Raw genomic sequence first — 7,703 nt, 5'->3', positions numbered from 1 at the left:
TGCCTGTTTGTCTGCCAGGCGCGTAGTGAGGCATACTTAGTTAGGTGAACAAAGCAGAAAACAGATACCGCTATCGGAATTATTAATTTAATGACGTCTAACATTGCAGTAAGAAATTTTATTTCCGTAATTATGTAACTATGTGATGTAACAATACGAAAACTAGAAAAAAACAGCTTCTACAGTACAATTATATTAAAATCTAATGACATTTGTTTAACCATGGTAACACGGAGGTTGGCTCACGTCAAATTTCACTGTGTGACATTATATTTGGTTTTCAACTTTAAACGCGACAATCATAAAAATGTAAAGTACACGTTTGTAATATCATAATACAGAATGCAAGAGCGGATTGTACATAAAAAAATATGTTAAGGTTTCAGATTAAATACTCTTATCTATCACGGTGTTATTTAGGAAATGGTAACACCGGTTACGATACTGTTTAAAGAACTATTGATACGTTAACCGACTTGGAGCGTCGGAATCGACCATGCTGCACCATTTTGCATGTTCAGGTTTTCTTTCAGTATGTGGAGCGCATTGCCATTACACCAATTCAATTTAGAATTATTTTTTTTTTTTGTTTTGGGTTTAACGCCGTTTTCAACTGTGTTTCAGTTATGTGTCGTCGGGCACTAACAGTATAACAACGATATATTGTGGTCAGTTTTCTGAACTCTTTTGTTGTCCGCGACGTCGCCATGTGATCCCTTCACAACAAACCAGTGTCAGTTGCATTTCACACTAAAATCATTAAATGAGCCGTGCGATGGGAAAAGCAACATAGTGGCTTTGCGACAGGCTGGTCTGCATCCATGCTGTTCGCTAACGGTTTCTTTAATTGCAATAGGCTTTGAAAGCGAACAACATGGATCCTGACCAGACTGCGCGGATGTGCAGGCTGGTCTTGATTCATGCTGGTCGCAAAGCCACTATGTTGGTTTTCCCATGGCGCGGCTCAAATATATCATAAGATTAATATTTTACTCGTATTCAACAAACGTATCAGTAGCTTCGTTTTCATTTTTTCTGTCAATATTTTAACTAAAACTAATTTGTAATCGCGTACCGCATGTTATGACTAGCGTATTGGTAAATCGTCGACATCATTATAATGGTTTATTTGCTCAAAATTTCTAAGTTTTGACTTGAGTACAACATGGCAACACTATTTTCATAATTGCTATTTTATTCCGCTAGATAGTTTGCATATCTCCACTAAATGGAAGAATATTTTACCAAAATTTCAGGAAATTGTACAGAATAAAGATAGAATTATGAGAAGTCTCAAGCCTTTTCCGCGTAATTCTGGATTTCCCCTTATTTTAGACTGACATATTTCTCATATATAAACTTTCTTCATCAACAGTTGATTTTTGTTTATTTTGGCTTAACGCCGTTTTTTTTAGGGCGGGCAGTTAACTTAGCCAGTATTCTTGGATTCTGTATCAGTACAAACCTGTTCTCCACAAGTAACTGTCAACTCCCCTACATGAATCAGAAGTGGAGAACTAATGATTTCAGACACAATGTCGTTCATGAAATAGTCATGCAGAACATACGCCCCGCCCGCCCGAGGAACGACCCCGCGATCCGTAGACCAACGCTCTACCTATTGAGCTAAGCGGGCGGGCTCATTAAACAGTTGAAGTAACTCCAGCAGATTGTTTCTCTATATAATTTTCTGGTTAATTCTATGTATTTTATGAATTTTTATTTTATCTGGAAATTTTAACATTCGAAACACAAAACATTTATACATTTTTATTTTCATGTACCTGCTCTTTTTATGAACACCTTAGATAAAATTTGTTAGAAAAATCGACACCATGCTGAATGCCATTTTTTTCACGCAAATATTATATGGCTGTTTTTTTTTTCTGTTGATTTTATGCAAAACTCTTTGACATGCTAAAGAACATAATTTATGTTCACAATACAACTACTTTATATTTCCTACTTCCAGCATTATTTTCGTATCTTCATCACTAATGGTTACACTTATTTTCAATCTGAGCTGGGTGTAATATCAGTTTTTATAATAAAATGAAATAAAAAAGATAATTACGACACTAATTGGACGAATTCTTTATCGTCTCTTCTATATATGATTTGTATTGCCCACAATTACTACAGTGTGGTGGATTCGACATTTTTGCATGAATACTCACATTCTTGCTAATTTAAATACTTTTTAACCGCCTCGGTAGCCTAGTGGTAGAACGTCCGCTTCGAGTGCGGGAGGTCGTGGGTTTGATCCCTAGCCGCGTCATACCAAAGACGTAAAACCAGTAGCTTCCTCGCTTGGCGCTTAGCATTAAGAGGATAGTACTAGGACTGGTCAGCCCGGTGTCAGTATAATGTGACTGGGTGGGGTATCATACATGTATCTACAAGCATGATATTCCAGTGAATTATATCACGAGGGCGCAGATTCTAACACATTACCAAGGATTTTTAAGTACGTGTTTGACGACATCCATCAAAAAGTGCATGTTTTGTTGATTTCTTTTCCGGCGCCCCGCCATGCCGTTTTAACGATATGACGTAATCACCGTGACGTCAGAAAAATGTATTTTTGTAAAATTACACAGTTTTCAGCCTTCTATGTTTAATAGGAAAATTATTCGGATTGTGTTAGAATGGGTATTAGAAAATGACATTAAGATATTCATAAGAGGCATGCTGTTTTGAGATAATGTTTATGGTCCGGCAAAATATGGTACATACATTTTCTGGATAAACAGGCAGTGTATGCATGCATAATATTTCCTGACCTCGCACCACTGCAAATTTCATAGCAACTTTTCCGAAGACAATGCTTTTCGTTGTACAAATACATCGTGTAAGAATGTAGATACAAATATTGTCTTTTAGCACAACATTTTCTGTACAATGAAGATAGGCCTATCAATAGCATACAGGTAAGACATTTATACGAAAGTTACTGCTGTACAAACATATTAAAGTAAAGCGTGCTGTATGCACGTTTCTATCAATCTTGCGACAAAAGCATATGTCAATGTTAATGTAAAATCTAAACTTGAAGATCAATTAATGATGAATTGCTTTTAAAATAAAAACAAAAAATACGAAAATTTATATAATTATATAGTATTTGGCAATCATCAAGTCGTTACAATGTTAACCTTTACCCTGCTAAATTTCTAGATGGATTGGTCCTTCAGTTTGGACAGTACCACTTCTTATTGAAAGGGATGTTCACTGAAAGTTTATTGACTGAATAGCAAACAGTGCAGACCATGATCAGCCTGCACGGCTGGTCTGCACTGACCATGATCAGCCTGCACGGCTGGTCTGCACTAGTCGCAAAGGCAAAATCACTTGCCAAAAGCAGGCTAAAGGTTAAATTGCCTGGGTAACTTGATATATTTTCATTATTTACTTGCTGTAAAGATTGCAAGTGTACAATGGCATGACCGTTCTTAATTATTATAAAAGAAGTTAACTCTAAAGCATATTTATAAATGGATGACCCTGGCGTTATCCGTATTTTAAGCAGATTTTTTTTTTAATTATTGAGTTTAATGGAGTTTTGTTTGTTTCACTTTTGCCGTCTATAACATGTGTAGTTAATATTTAGACACAATTCTACGATATTTGAACTTTCATAAGATATGTATTGTATGGAACAAAATTATGAAAATGCATTTGAATTAGGAATTTACTTAAATGGCAAGCTTCTACTTTATATTCAGACCTTTAACGAATTTGAAAGCTGATGGTACAGTGACCTAGCTTTTATTAAGTTCAAAATGATGCGATCACAATAAAACAACCTGCTTATATTGTTCATTTTTGATGTTTTCTTCCATGTCGTCTTAAAAGAATTTATGTCATTTGATCACAACTAAATCACAAGTATTTTGTATTTCAACATCGCTACATACCGCATCAATAATTCATATATTGGTAGATGTTGAAACGATTATTGCTGCTTTTAAACACCATTTCATGCAAGTCTGACTTTCATCTACGCTCAATAATTTCTTGCAAACCATCTGATGTTTCAGTTTTTTATCGAAGTATTTTTTAGCTATAGCTTTAGCATTTTTTTAAAAAAATTTTCGAACGATCTGGAGGGGCGTGCCTTTGACTGTTAAATTCGAATATCTAATATTTCTACTATCTATATTCTCTTTGTGAATACTTGCGTTTTTAATGAAATAGACACTGTATTTCTCATTGGTACCATTATAGTAAATTTTAACCCTTAGCCTGCCGGCGGCAGAAGATTCTGCCTTTGCGACCAGTGCAGACCAAGATCAGCCTGCACATCCGTGCAGTCTGATCATGGTCTGCACTGTTCGCTATTCAGTCAGTAAATTTTCAGTAAACTCCCCTTCAAATGATAAATGGTACTGCCCAAATTGAAAGATGGACCAGTCCATTATAGAAATTTAGCATGGTAAGGGTTAATTAAGCCGATGTAGGGTTGCCTTATCCGACTCGTCAGTGTGTTTCAAGACACTTGATGGTTTTAGTCAGATCAGAATTTCTAGTATATAATGTAATATGAAGGCAAATGGTTTGAATGTTATACTGTTTCATGGAAGCGACTTGAACTGTTACAGAAGAGTGGTTTTATGCACATCAAATGCGGGTTACAACCTTTCTGTGCTGTCAGCGCTTTGTTTCGTCATGTGTTTAGAATATGTGTTTAAGGTTTTCCTTTACTGACGGCCATAAAGTAACGTATGAATACGTGAAAAAAATTAAATAATAAATGTCCTTCGGGGGTAATGCTAAATTTTGATGGTCCTTTAAGAACTAAAAATCTGAAAACTTATTTTTGATAACATTTAATTTAGCACGTATTGAAAGGCTTTCATGTCAATAGTTATAATGATTATAAATGTTATCGTCATCATCATTCACATTATTATTGATGCCGTTGTTCTATTTTTGTCGGCTGTGAAATGTTGTTCCAGTTGTATTGTTTTGCATTTCATCTTTCAGGTTGCGGAGACACAACTTCTACACTACGGAAATGTAGATCTGGATTCGACACCGTGGCTAACTCAAACACAGTGTTTATCTTTTTGTGATTCAAAGCTGTCGACCTTTACTCTTTTTCCACGGATGACTTTGAAGTAATTTTGCTTATCAATTAAGAACAATGTCAAATTGCATAACTATAAGAGGCAAATCGTCGATATTGTATAAACTGCATCCATTCATTTAGAAACTTATAAATAGTATAAATTAATATATATGTTCAAGTGCAATGCTTGAACACTCTGCTCATCCCTTTGCGACTTCGCGCAGTTAATGTTTTCTTGTATACACTTGAATACACATCGAAATATCATACACATTAAATTAAATTTATGTCACAGTAGTTAAGACATAATAACACAGAGTTTGCTATACTTTTGCTTGTTTGAATTTCTATAAAACCTATTCATCTGTTTCATAAAACGCGTATCAACTATTATATGCAAAGTGTACATATATTTCAGACTGCTACATAAATGGTCCATGGAATTACGCTGGAAAAAAAAAGAATGTTACAAAGACTGCCGCAGCACGTTAGAGATGGGTTACCTAGGTTCCTCAAACTCATGCGTTTACAAATATCAGTGATTTCAACGAAAATTAAAAATTAGTTAAGTGCATTCTAACATAAAAGCTAAAAAGGACTCCAATTCTAGTGGAGAAATTCACATTCCCATCTGGTGATTTTAAAGACAGATAGTTCTTTGTTACACACTGAGCTGACTACATATACGTACACGGGAATAGAGATGACTGTCTCTATACATCTGTAGGGAAAGTTAACGCATGTTAAAGAACCAGACTGTCTATTCTCAGTAATAATAATGATAATAACAGTAATAATAACGTGTAATAAAAGAATATCATCTAAACTCATAAATAAAATTTCAGTTTTATTTGATGGTTGCAATTTAAAAAGGCACCGTTGTTAAATAATCTTCTATAAACAGCCGGCCTATTGTTAGTGAACCGGTCTTTTCAATACGAAACATTTAATTCTTTGGCTATTGACATAATAAGTGTAATCTTGTAAAATGGCAATGATGTTGGTTAACACATGTATTTATTGAAGCATGGAATGTTTAGTGTTTAATCTACAACGATAGGATTTAAATGAGCTGTGCCATGAGAAAACCAACAAAGTGGCTTTGCAACCAGCATGGATCCAGACCAGCCTGTGCATCAACAGTCTGATCAGGGTCCATGCTGTTCGCATTCAAAGCCTATAGCAATTAGAGAAACCGTAAGCGAACAGCATGGATGCGCAGGCTGGTCTGGATCCATGCTGGTCGCAAACCCACTATGTTGGTTTTCCCATGGCGCGGCCCAAATGATAAAACAACAACAAAAATGATAAAAAGATAAAGAAGTATGCGGGGGACTAGCTATAGATCGCTAGAGGCAAAAAATACCATGTTTAATGTACCCGAACGTATAAATCATCTATTAACATTATTAAGCACCGTATCACTAGATGACTTTTCACATGATACCCAGGAGTAATAAATAACTAATGACCCTAGTTCATAAAACAAACTGACCGATATCTTTCGATCAGGCTTTTTATTCCCGCAAACTAAAAAATAGATTTGAAAAGTATTAGTTGTTTTTTGTTTTGTGTTTTTTTTATCAAAGAACAATTATTCAGCATGTAATTTATCGGATCGTCAAGTTTTCAATAAAACCCATACTTACAATTCGTTTAAAGTTTCATTTACTTAGTTTTCATGTTTTATGGTCAGAATTCATTATCAAAACTGAAGGTTTCGTATATAATAAAGTTTTTCAAAGTTTCAAAGTTTTTATTTTCATTAAACCAGAAGGTCATAGACCCATGTGGTACATGGTACGCTATATATACATGACAGCAGTGAACATTTAATTCATAACACAATAAACAAATGATTCGTATAACAATTCCAACATCTTCAACAGTTCATGTATATTTATGCTTCAATGTGACAAGTCAAAGAGATTCATCAAAGATTTAAATGTTTCCGTATTAACGTATAAAGGCTATCTAATAGTAACTATACTAGATTGAGATATATATAACAGTAAAATGATCTTGATTGAAAACAAAAAGAAAACGAAATATCAAGATCATTTTCCTTTCAATACACTACATAATTTATAATATGAATGAATACATGATTAAAGATATATTTGTATTCCACGGATGACCGTTCTTGTAAGCAAGAAAGCGAAAGGGCCTTACAAGAATCGGCTTTTGGAATCTTCGCCGAAATTGGCAAAACCGTTGTAATAACACATTTGTAAAAAAATTTTGATTCAAATAATGATATTAATACAATGTAGTAATAACAGCGACAACTATAAGTGACAAGCACTTGCATCATTCCTACATTTCAGAAATAAAAATGGTCACTTACATTTTGCTTTAACTTGTCAATTTTATAACTACACAATAATTGTACCAAAACGTTTGATGACCTTTTCTATATGGATATTTATCGGCTATACAAAAGATTTGATCTTGTTGTAAATGCTTTTTCGATATAATTAGATAAATTCTTTACAATGCGTGGATTTTCTGAATTTACAAGTTCAATAAATTTATACATTCTAGGGCGTCTCCAAAAGTATGGTGGTATCAATCGTTTCCTTAACCCTTAGCCTGCTGCAGGCGAATTTAACAGCCTTTGCAAACAGCTTGG

At 34.4% G+C, this 7,703-nt stretch overlaps 1 long non-coding RNA gene across 1 annotated transcript; it reads left to right on the top strand.

Annotated features, from left to right (window-relative positions):
- The first annotated feature begins 27 nt into the window (after window positions 1-27).
- On the top strand, window positions 28-6,704 carry LOC123538445 (uncharacterized). Its single transcript, XR_006683721.2, has 3 exons — window positions 28-108; window positions 4,987-5,120; window positions 5,490-6,704. It is a non-coding gene; the product is annotated as an uncharacterized LOC123538445 (long non-coding RNA).
- The last annotated feature ends 999 nt before the right edge of the window (window positions 6,705-7,703 follow it).

Source organism: Mercenaria mercenaria, chromosome 18 (genome assembly GCF_021730395.1).
Source record: "Mercenaria mercenaria strain notata chromosome 18, MADL_Memer_1, whole genome shotgun sequence".
Taxonomy (NCBI): domain Eukaryota; kingdom Metazoa; phylum Mollusca; class Bivalvia; order Venerida; family Veneridae; genus Mercenaria; species Mercenaria mercenaria.
This window is presented reverse-complemented; position numbering and strand designations above follow the sequence as displayed.